The following is a 12,168-nucleotide window of genomic DNA, read 5'->3' as shown; positions in this document are numbered from 1 at the left end:
ATTGTTTAAGCAGTTGGTGTCTTACTATAAGGAAGGGTACAGAAAATGCAGATCCAAAGAACAAACACATCTTAACTAGTAACGCCCACTTGTTTTCCACTGAAAATGGCAAATTCTTCCCAGGGCCCTCCTCATAGTGGCTCCTACGGACCACAGAGGTTGTGAACCTCCGGATGCTGTGGCCCAACATAGCGCTGCTGGAAGCTCTGCGAAAGTCGCAGACTGAGGATGGATGAAATGGCTGCACCTCACCAAGACCTTGTTCTCACGACCTTGTTCCCCCGTGCTCAAGGACCGAAAAGAAAGATGGGAAAAAAAAATCCTTTTTTATTTTTTGAGACGGAGTTTTGGTCTTGTCACCCAGGCTGGAGTGCAATGGCATGATCTCGGCTCACTGCAACTTCCACCTCCCAACTTGAAGCAATTCTCCTGCCTCTGCCTCCCAAGTAGCTGAGATTACAGGCGCCCACCACCAGGCCTGGCTAATTTTGTGTTTTTAGTAGAGATGGGGTTTCACCATGTTGGTCAGGCTGGTCTCGATCTCCTGATCTCAGGTGATCCACCCGCTGTGGCCTCCCAAAGTACTGCAATTACAGGCGTGAGCCACCACGCTGGGCCCTAAGGCAGCTCTTGCTTGTTTACACACCAACAAGCTGGATACCGCGATCAGCCAATCACACTTACATACTCTTCCAAATCAAGAATGATTAATGCACTGTAGATTGTCTCCTATTAGATAGGTAAATTTTCTGTTTATTTCTTGTTTTAAGAATTTTTTGCAAATGAATCAATGAAAAATTTTTTATTGAATGTTAATTTGTTTCTTTCAATTTATGGTTTTGTTTTCTCACATTGGTTGCCAGGGAATTTTGAGTAATTGTCTTATCTCATACACTCGATAATGCTAAATATGAGGAAATCTTTTCAAGATTAGGATAGGATGTAAAAGTAGATATAAAGATAACCAAGGCCAGGCACAGTGGTCCACGCCTGTAATCCCAGCTCTGTGGGAGGCCACGGCAGGCAAATGGCTTGAGCCCAGGGGTTCAAGACCGGCCTGGGCAACATGGTAAAACCTCATCTCTACAAAAAAATACGAAAATTAGCTAGACATTGTGGTGCTTGCCTGTAGTTCCAGCTACTCGGGAGGCTGAGGTGGGAGGATCGCTTGAGCCCAAGAGGTCGAGGCTGCAGTGAGTCATATTCTTGCCTCTGCATTCCAGCCTGGGCGATAGCAAGACTCTGCCTCAAACAAACAAAGATAACTAACCCATTTTGATTCCTTAATTAGTTAAATAAAGTGAACTAATTATTCAAACCCATATTATGTTGATTGTGTGTCTTCATTCGGGATACTGTTTAGTACAAAATACAGAGGTTTACTAAGTTCCCTCCTTCCCTCTAGAAACTCCTACCCTCTAATGGTGAATGGAAGATGAGGTCTTGCTGTCCATCTGGCATCTGTCCTCCTTCAGCACCCCCTTACTATGACAGGCTTTATCGTCAATTCTGGGTTTCCTGTGGGCTGAGGGCCTATACTGACTTGCAAATATTTCCAGAAACTCTCGGTCAATAACCCAGTGTCCTGCTCCCCTGAAGTTAGAGGGAAATGGAAGTAAACAGGCCTCCCTTTCCTCTTGCCAGTCGTTTCCTTCAGCATTCCCAGCTCCAGACTGGGAAGGTAGATGTCTGTCTCTACCCGAAGGGTTAGGATCATTTCAGAAGAATATGACAACATAGCCAGAAAACTCTAACCTTTTCTTTTTATCTCCAGTGCTTCTTTGACTCTCCAGGAGAAATGAAAGGAACCTGGAGCCCTTCACAAGAGCGCGATTTCCCATGCAGGGCCAGCTTCCTGGGCACGCTGGCCGAGCAGTTGCATGGGGCCTGGCACTCAGAAGGGCCCTGCACTTGGTTTAATGTTGTGCTGTTGCCATCTTGAAATTCTTACCTTTGTTGGCCGGGCGCGGTGGCTCAAGCCTATAATCCCAGCACTTTGGGAGGCCGAGACGGGCGGATCACGAGGTCAGGAGATCAAGACCATCCTGGCTATCATGGTGAAACCCCGTCTCTACTAAAAATTACAAAAAACTAGCCGGGTGAGGTGGCGGGCGCCTGTAGTCTCAGCTACTCGGGAGGCTGAGGCAGGAGAATGGCGTAAACCCGGGAGGCAGAGCTTGCAGTGAGCTGAGATCCGGCCACTGCACTCCAGCCTGGGCGACAGAGCGAGACTCCGTCTCAAAAAAAAAAAAAAGAAATTCTTACCTTTGAAAGAAATTCTTATCTTTGAACTCGTGTTTTGTAAATGAAGTCTGTTGGGACAATGGAGAATGCACATGGGAAGAGAAGATACTCATAATATGCATGTCCATCATTCACTGCCTCCCATTTATATATAGGTTTGCAGTGCCTTATGAGTAGACAATTCTAGCAGACCCGCATTTCATGGAAGTTCAGCCTGATTCAGAGTGGGTATGTCAGAGGCATTGGAACCAGAGCGACTCCATCTTGAATGGCAGCTGGGTAAAAAGAGGCTGAGACCTGCTGGGCTGCATTCCCGGAAGGTTAGGCATTCTTAGTCACAGAATGAGATAGGAGGTCAGCACAAGATACAGGTCACAAAGACCTCACTGATAAAACAGAATGTGATAAAGAAGCCAGTCAAAACCTATCAAAACCAAGATGGCGATGAGAGTAACCCCTAGTCAACCTCACTGCTCATTATATGCTCATTAGAATGTATTAGCATGCTAAAAGACACTCCTACCGGCACCATGACAGTTTACAAATCCACAGCAGTGTCTAGAAGTTACCCTCTATGGTCTGAAAGGAAGATGAACCTTTAGTTTTGGGAAATCTTCACCCCTTTCCCAGTAAACTAATGAATAGTCTGCCCCTTGTTTAGCATATGATCAAGAAATAACCATGAAAGGCCAGGCGTGGTGTCTCATGCCTGTAATCCCAGCACTTTGGGAGGCCGAGGCAGGCAGATCACTTGAGGTCAGGAGTTTGAGACCAGCCTGGCCAGCATGGTTAAACTAAAAATAGAAAATTTTTAGTTTACTAAAAATAATCTCTACTAAAAATAGAAAAATCAACCAGGTGTGGTGGTGCACACCTGTAATCCCAGCTACTCGGGAGGCTGAGGCAGGAGAATCACTTGAACCTGGGAGGCAGAGGTTTCAGTGAGCCAAGATTGTGCCACTGCACTCCAGCCTGGGAGACAGAGCAAGACTCTATCTCAATAAAAAAATAAGTAAAAAAAGAAGCTGGCATTAGGCCGGGCACTGTGACTCATGCCTGTAATCCCAGCACTTTGGGAGGCAGAGGCAGGCAGATCACCTGAGGTCAGGAGTTCGAGACCAGTCTGGACAACATGGTAAAACCCCATCTCTACTAAAAACACAAAAATTAGCCGGGCTTTGTCGCGGGCACCTGTAATCTCAGCTCCTTGGGAGGCTGAGGCAGGAGAATTGCTTGAACCCAGGAGGTGGAGATTGCAGTGAACCAAGATTGCTCCATTGCACTCTAGCCTTGGTAACAAGAGTGAAACTGTCTCAAATAAATAAATAAATAAATAAACCATAAAGCCGGCATTGCACAATATAAAGATGAAGTCATGCTAACTATGTTAAATGTTAATTTTCTTGACTGGGCGTGGTGGCTTATGCCTGTAACCCCAGCACTTTGGGAGGCTGAGGCGGGTGGATCACCTGAGGTCAGGAGTTCGAGACCAGCCTGACCAACACGGTGAAACTCCGTCTCTACTAAAAACACAAAAATTAGCTTGGTGTGGTGGCATGCACCTGTAATCCCAGCTACTGAGGAGGCTGAGGCAGGAGAATTGCTTGAACCCAGGAGGCGGAGGTTGCAGTGAGCCAAGATCTCGCCATTGCACGCTAGCCTGGGCAACAAGAGGGAAACTCTGTCTCAAAAAAAAAAAAAAAAGAATTAATTTTCTTTACTAAGAATGGCATTAAATAGTAAATTTAAAATGCCACGTCAAGAAAGACTAGATATAGGGATGTCCAATCTTTTGGCTTCCCTGGGCCACATTGAAATAAGAAGAATTGTCTTGGGCTACACATAAAATATACTAACACCAATGATAGCTGATAAGTTGGAAAAAAAAAAAAAAACTCCAAAAAATCCCATGTTTTAAGAAAGTTTATGAATTTGAATTTGTGTTGGGCTACTTTCAAAGCTGTCCTGGGCTGCATGCAGCCTGCAGGCTGTGGGTTGAACAAGTTTGGACTAGAAGAAAGGGCAAAGCTTTATATTTTAGCACCTTTAACAGTATTGTTTTTTGTTGTTATTTTTTTTTGAGAGGAGTCTTGCTCTGTCACCCAGACTGGAGAGCAATGGCGTGATCTCGGCTCACTGCAACCTCTGCCTCTCGGGTTCAAGCGGTTCTCCTGCCTCAGCCTCTTGAGTAGTTGGGATTACAGGCATGTGCCACCACGTCCAGCTAATGTTTGTATTTTTAGTAGAGGTGGGGTTTCTCCATGTTGGTCGGGCTGGTCTCAAATGCCTGACTTCAGGTGATCTGCTGGCCTTAGCCTCCCACAGTGCTGGGATTACAGGCGTGAGCCCCCACGCCCAGCCGACAGTATTTTTTTTCTATTTTGTGAACAAGTGTTTCCACATTTTCATTTTGCAGTGGGCCCCACACATTATGTAGCCAGCCCTCAGGCTTATGTACTTATCTGAGTCTTTTCTCAGGAATGTGGACGTCCCACCTCTCTACTCCAACTGAGGAAAACACATCCTTTCTCACAAAAAGAGTTCCTGCTCTCTTTCCTTCACTCTCCCAAGAACACTGTGCCCCAAGCCTAAGTTTTGCAGTCTTGAATGTCAGCTGCATAGACAGTAAACAGCCATCGCCACCTATGCTAGCAGACTCCTGCAGGGAAAGACAGGCCCCAGTCCAAAGGTCAAATGGACAATAATTTTGCCAACCATGTGTCCTTTTTGTTACGCTATCAGTGCAAGATGTGTACTAATTCTTTTAATTAGTAAATATATTAAAGTAATACAATCTAAAACCATGGCAGTTCCAAAAAGAGACTGGGGAAAAAGTTTCATAATCTCAGAGTGGTAACGGTCTTTGTATACAAGTACTCAAACCTAGACAACTATAAAAAGAAAGATGGGGCCAGGTGCGATGGCTCACTCCTGTAATCCCAGTACTTTGGGAGACCAAGGCTGAAGGACCACCTTGGTCCAGGAGTTTGAGACCAGCCTGGGCAACATGGCGAAACCCCATCTCTACAAAAAATTTCTGGGCCTGGTGGTAGGCACCTGTGGTCTCAGCTACTCCGGAGGCTGAGGTGGAAGGATCACTTGATCTGGGGAGGTAGAAGTTGCAGTGAGCCATGATCTCACCATGCACTACATCCTGGGTGACAGAGTGAGACTCTGTCTCAAAAAAAAAAAAAAAAAAAAAAGAAAGATGGATAAATTTGACTGCTGTATTAGTTTTCTACTGCTGCTGTAATAAATTGCCCAAACTTGGTGGCTTAAAACAATACAAATTGGCCAGGCGCAGTGACTCATGCCTGTAATCCAGCCCTTTGGGAGGCCGAGGCAGGCAGATCACTTGAGGTTAGGAGTTTGAGACCAGCCTGACCAACATGGTGAAACCTCATCTCTACTAAAAATAAAAAAATTAGTTTGGCGTGGTGACGCATGCCTACAATCCCAGCTACTTGGGAGGCTGAGGCAGGAGAATGACTTGAACCTGAAAGGCATAGGTTGCAGTGAACTGAAATCACACCACTGCACTCCAGCCTGGGCAACACAGCAAGACTCCATCTCAAAAAAAAAACAAACAAACAAGAAAAAGAAGAAATGAGGAAGTGGAAAAAAAGGCTGTTGGGCCTGAAACATTTGCTGGTTTTTTGATAAATTAATTTCTTTTTTTTTTTTTTTTTTGAGACAGGGTCTCGCTCTCTTTGCCCAGCCTGGAGTGCAATGGTGCAATCTCATCTCACTGCAACCTCCACCTCCCAGGTTCAAGCGATTCTCCCATCTCAGCCTCCCAGGTAGCTGGGATTAAGGCGCCTGCCACCACACCCAGCTCACTTTGTATTTGTAGTAGAGATGGGGTTTTATCATGTTGGCCAGGCTGGTCTCAAACTCCTGGCCTCATGTGATTCGCTCGAGTCAGCCTCTGAAAGTGCTGGGATTACAGGTATGAGCCACTGCAGATAAACTGATTTATATTATGTATCAGATATGGCATTCATTTAAGGAAGATGTTTCTTCCCTGTAGCGGATAGCAAACATCAAAGCAGAAACCAGCCATGTAAAGCCATCAGTGCTTAGGGAGACACCAGGCAGACACATCAGGGGAGGTCTCCACGTGGCTAAATAAATGCTAGGTCCATAAGTAAGCTGTACTCAGAAGCAGAGAATCTGACAAAGTTTGAGTTTGCCCGAGGTGTCCTGGAAAACTCTGACTCTGTAAGAGGGGGAAGCCCATTCTTGACAATCTCAGGTCAAGACATAATTCTTCAAGTTTGTTGTGGGATTTCACATGAAAAGAATGTATATTCAACTGCTGTTGAGCAAAATGCTTTGAACACATCAGTGAACTCAAGTTGGTTGACAGTGTTTGTTGTTCAGGTCATCTATATCCTTACCGATGTTCCATCTACTTGTTCCATCAATTTTTCAGAGAAGAGTGCTGATGGATTCAAATATAATTGCAGATTTCTCTGTTTTTCCTTTCAGTTATCCCTACGTAAAGCCTTCATGGGTTTTGAAGCTCTATTGTTAGTTGCATGCATATTTCGGATTGCTAATGCCTTATTGGTGCATTGACTCCTTTGTCATTATTTAATGCCCCTCTTTATTGCTGCTAATATTCCTTGTTCTGAAGTCAATTTATGTGATATTAATATAGCCTCTCCTGCTTGCTTGCTTGCTTTGACTTAGAAAATGTTTCAAAGGGCCAGGCACGGTAGCTCACCCTTGTAATCCCAGCACTTTGGGAGGCCAAAGCAGGTGGATCGCTTGAGGACAGGGGTTTGAGAAAAGCCTGAGCAACATGGTGTAACCCCATCTCTACAAAAAAATACAAAAATTAGCCAGACATGGTGGTGTGCACCTGTAGTCCCAGCTACTCAGGAGGCTGAAGTGGGAGGATCACTTGAGTGCAAGAGGTTGAGGCTGCAGTGAGCTGAGATCACGCCACTGCACCCCAGCCTAGGCAATAGAGCAAGATCCTGTCTCGACAACAACAACAACAACAACAACAACAACACACAGTTAAATGAGGGGAGAAAGAGGAAACTGCCAAGGAACTAGAGAATGAGCAGCCAGAGAGTTTGGGAAAAAAAATAGGATAGAATTTTGTCTTGGCCAGGCACAGTGGCTCACACCTGTAATCCCAGCACTTTGGGAGGCTGAGGCAGGCAGATTACTTGAGGCCAGGAGTTTGAGACCAGCCTAGCCAACACAGCAAAACCCTGTCTCTACAAAACATACAAAAATTAACCAGGTGTGATGGCGGGCCCTTGTGGTCCCATCTATTCGGGGGCTGAGGCATGAGAATCACTTGAATCTGGGAGATGGAGACTGTAGTGAGCTGAGATCATGCCACTGAACTCCAGCCTGGGTGACAGAGTGATGCTCTGTCTCAAAAAAAAAAAAAAAAAAAAAAAGAATGAAAGAATTTTGTCTTTTAAAAGAAGGAAGGGGATTTTAAAGAAAATGGTGGATGAGGTCAAACTTTTGCATATTGATTTGTAGTTGGACAGACCTGGGTTTAAAACTTGCCTTTGCCACTTATCAGCAATGACACTTTTAAGAGGTCACTAGAAGTTTATAAACATTTGTAAAAAGGGGTTAACAATCATAACACCTATTTTATAAAGTTATTGTGTGGATTAAATTAGATAATGTAAATAAAGCTATTAACACAGTGCTGGCACATAATAAACTGTCAATAAATGCTAATAACATGAAGAAAAATAACAACTGAAAAGGATCTATTCAATTTAAAACTAATGACCTTACCACAGTAATTTCAGGGAATCCATGAGAACATAGACCCAAATGAAACAGATTAAAGAGTGTATGAGAGCCAACAAAGCAGTTAAGGAAGTTGGCAGGAAGATAAGATAAGAAATTAGCAGTGCCAGAGGGAAAGGAAAGATTGAGCATAATAGAATAGGATGCATGTATGTTACTAGGCTTTGGGGAACAACTAGAGAGGGATAAATTAAACTGTAAAAGAAAAAGGGGATAACAGATAGGACCAAGAGGGACCACTCATTGATGTTTTCACTGACTATTGCTGTCACTTCTGCCCAACATCACCACTAGTTCAGCCTTTCTAAAACACAACTTTGCTAATGTCACATCTTCTACCATGTTGTCTCCAGTTCAAAGTCTTCCAGGAATTCCTGCTGCCAATGGAGTATGATTCCGATGCCTTCTCAACATTCAAAACCCTCTACAATCTAACTCCAACCTACTTTTACAATGTCCTCTCTTTCTGTAACCTGTGAGCTCTTCTCCATCATCCCTTCAGGGATCTCTGATCTCTGTAATATAATTTCTTTTCTTTTTTTTTTTTTTTTTCTTTGAGACGGAGTCTCACTCTGTCTCCCAGGCTGGAGTGCAGTGGCCCGATCTCGGCTCACTACAACCTCCGCCTCCTGGGTTCAAGCGATTCTCCTGCCTCAGCCTCCTGAGTAGCTGGGACTACAGGCGTCCACCACCACCCCTGGCTAATTTTTGTATTTTTAGTAGAGATGGCATTTCACCATATTGGCCAGGCTGGTCTTGAACTCCTGACCTTGTGATCCACCCGCCTCGGCCTCCCAAAGTGCTGGGATTACAGGCGTGAGCCACCGCGCCCGGCCGATATAATTTCTTTCTTCCTTGAAATGGTTTGGCTGTGTCCAACCCAAATCTCATCTTGTATTTCCACATGTTGTGGGAGGACTCTGTAGGAGGTAATTGAATCATCCAACCCAAATCTCATCTTGTATTTCCACGTGTTGTGGGAGAACTCTGTAGGAGGTAATTGAATCATGGGGGCAGGTCTTTCCTGTGATGTTCTCGTAATAGCAAAGTTTTAAGAAGGGGAGTTTAAGAAGGGGATCTGATAGTTTTAAGAAGGGGAGTTTTCCTGCACAAGCTCTCTTCTCTTGTCTCTGGCCATGTGAGACATGCCTTTCACCTTCTGCCGTGATTGTGAGGCCCCCCAGCCACAATTCCCTTGTATTGGAAATGTAAGTCCAATAAACCTCTTTCTTTCTTTTAAAGTGCCCAGTCTCAGGTATGCCTTTATCAGCAGTGTGAAGACACTAATACACTCCTCTTCACTTACCTCTCACCTCTGCCCAGGTTAAGGTTAAGCTCAAGTCTCACCTCCTTCAGGAAGTACTTCCTGAAACACCAGTTTCCAATGACCACCTCCTCCTTTCTAAGCCGGCTAGAACTGAAGTAAAGGGTGCATATGCCCATAAAATGATTATTTTGTTGTTCTGTTTGAATTAGCTGCTAAATTTACAAATCAGAAACTTTCACTAAAAACCTGAATTCTTAGCTTTTCCTGAAAAATCAGAAGATGAAGCAACACAGGGACTGCATTACCTTTTTTTTGTTTTTTTCTTTGAGATGGAGTTTGGCTCTGTCATCCAGGCTGGAGTGCAGTGCTCCATCTCAGCTCACTGCAACCTCTGCCTCCCGGATTCAAGTGATTCCCCTGCCTGAGCCTCCTGAGTAGCTGGGACTACAGGCACATGCCACCAAGCCCAGTTAATTTTTTTTTTTTTTTTTTAGTAGAGACGGGGTTTCATCATGTTGGCCAGGATGGTCTCAAATTCCTGACCTCAAATGGTCCAGCTGCCACAGCCTGGGGTCACGCCAGCTGCCTCAGCTGTGGTTCACGCCTGTAATCCCAGTACTTTGGGAGGCTAAGGCAGGTGGATCACCTGAGGTCAGGTGTTCAAAACCAGCCTGACCAAGATGGAGAACCCGTCTCTACTAAAAATACAAAATTAGCCAGGCATGGTGGCTCATGCCTGTAATCCCAGCTACTTGGGAGGCCAAACCAGGAGGATCGCTTGAACGCGGGAGGCAGAGGTTGTGGTGAGCTGAGATCCTGCCATTGCACTCCAGCCTGGGCAACAAGAGCAAAACTCCATCTCAAAAAAAAACTAAATACAGACCGGGCGCAGTGACCGGCTCACGCCTGTAATCCCAGCACTTTGGGAGACTGAGGTGGGCAGATCACTTGAGGTCAGGAGTTCAAAACCAGCCTGGCCAACATGGTGAAACCTCATCTCTACTAAATATACAAAAATTAGCCGGGCGTGGTTGCAGGGGCCTGTAATCCCAGCTACTCGAGAGGCTGAGGCAGGAGAATCGCTTGAACCTGGGAGGAGGAGGTTGGAGAAAGCCAAGATCACGCCACTGCATTCCAGCCTGGGTGACAGAGCAAGACTCTGTATCAAAACAACAACAACAACAACCACTACCACCACCACCACCACCACCACAGTAAGGTTCTCATTTAATATTATCAATATGTTCTTGGAAACTTCAACTTCAACTTTAAGTGAAACAGTGATAGCAAAACCAATTTTACTATAGGCTAACTGATATAAACAAAATTTGAGTTCCTACAGCATACTTCTGGTCATAGAAATGTCCTCAAACATATTTCTTTTAATTTTAATTTTTTTAGAGATGGAGTCTCACTCTGTCACCAACGCTGGAGTGTAGTATCATGATCATAGCTCATTGCACCCTCAAATTCCTGGGCTCAAGTGATCATCCTGCCTCACCTTCCCAAATATCTGAGGTGACAGGGGTGCATCATCATGCCCCACTAAATTTTGTATTTTTTTGTTTATTTAAAGACAGGGTCTTGCTGTGTTGTCCAGGCTCACAATTCTAAAGACCAAAACATTGAACATTAAACATTCAATATTTACCATTGAAATAAATGTGAGTTATAGATACATTTAAGAAAGGTCAGTAGGCTGGGAGCAGTGGCTCATGCCTGTAATCCCAGTGCTTTGGGAGGCTCAGGCCAGTGGATCACTTGAGGTCAGGAGTTTGAGACCAGCCTTGGCCAACATGGTGACACGCCCTTGTATTAGTCAGGGCTCTCTAGAGGGACAGAACTAATGGAATAGATACACATATAAAGGGGAGTTTATTGAGTATTAACTCACACCATCACAAGGTCCCACAACAGGCTCGCAGGCTGAAGAGCAAGGAGAACCAGTCTGAGTCCCAAAACTGAAGCCCCAAAACAAAAAAGTCCGATGTGTGAGGGCAGGAAGCATCCAGCATGGGAGAAAGGTATAGGCTGGGAGGCTAGGTCAGTCTCTCTTTTCACATTTTTCTGCTTGCTTATATTCTAGCCACGCTAGCAGCGGATTAGATTGGGCCCACCCAGATTAAGGGTGGGTCTGCCTTTCCCAGCCCACTGACTCAAATGTTAATCTCCTTTGGCAACACCTTCACAGACACGCCCAGGATCAATAGTTTGCATCCTTCAATCCAATCAAGTTGACGCTTAGTATTAACCATCACACCCATCTCTACTAAAAATATAAAAATTAGCTGGGCATGGTGGTGGGCATGCGTAATCCCAGCTACTCAGGAGGCTGAGGCAGGAGAAACGCTTGAATCCAGGAGGTGGAGGTTGAGTGAGCTGAGACTGTGTCACCGCACTCCAGCCTGGGTAACAGAGCAAGACTCTGTCTTAAAAAAAAAAAAAGAATTAGTAAGAACAAGCTAATTATGTACACAATTCTTCCAGTTCAGGGTCTTGGTGGCTGCAGCTTATCCCAGCAGCTCAGGGAGAAGAGCAGAAACCAAACCTGGGCAGGCTGCTGTTCCATCACAGAGTACACTCACACACATCCAGGCTCACAAAGACTGGGATCATTTAGACACACCAGTCCACCTAACTTGCACATCTTTGGGATGTGGGAGGAAACTGGAGTACCTGGAGAAAACTCACACAGACACGAGGGAAATGTGTAAACTCCACACAGTGTACTCGGCCAGGAATTGATTTATTTTTTTCTCATCATCATTTTAATGAAATGACATTGAATGAAACAATGTTATTTGAGGACCAAACAAAAAATCCTCTATGAGGAAATAAAACAGCAAAAGGATGCACTGGAAGCA

At 44.8% G+C, this 12,168-nt stretch overlaps 1 protein-coding gene across 1 annotated transcript in view; it reads left to right on the top strand.

Annotated features, from left to right (window-relative positions):
• The window catches only part of SNRPE (small nuclear ribonucleoprotein polypeptide E), a 196,244-nt gene that overhangs the window by 101,329 nt on the left and 82,747 nt on the right, over positions 1–12,168 (top strand). The gene's annotated exons all lie outside the window — the stretch shown is intronic.

Source organism: Macaca thibetana, chromosome 1 (genome assembly GCF_024542745.1).
Source record: "Macaca thibetana thibetana isolate TM-01 chromosome 1, ASM2454274v1, whole genome shotgun sequence".
NCBI classification, from domain to species: Eukaryota; Metazoa; Chordata; class Mammalia; order Primates; family Cercopithecidae; genus Macaca; species Macaca thibetana.
This window is presented reverse-complemented; position numbering and strand designations above follow the sequence as displayed.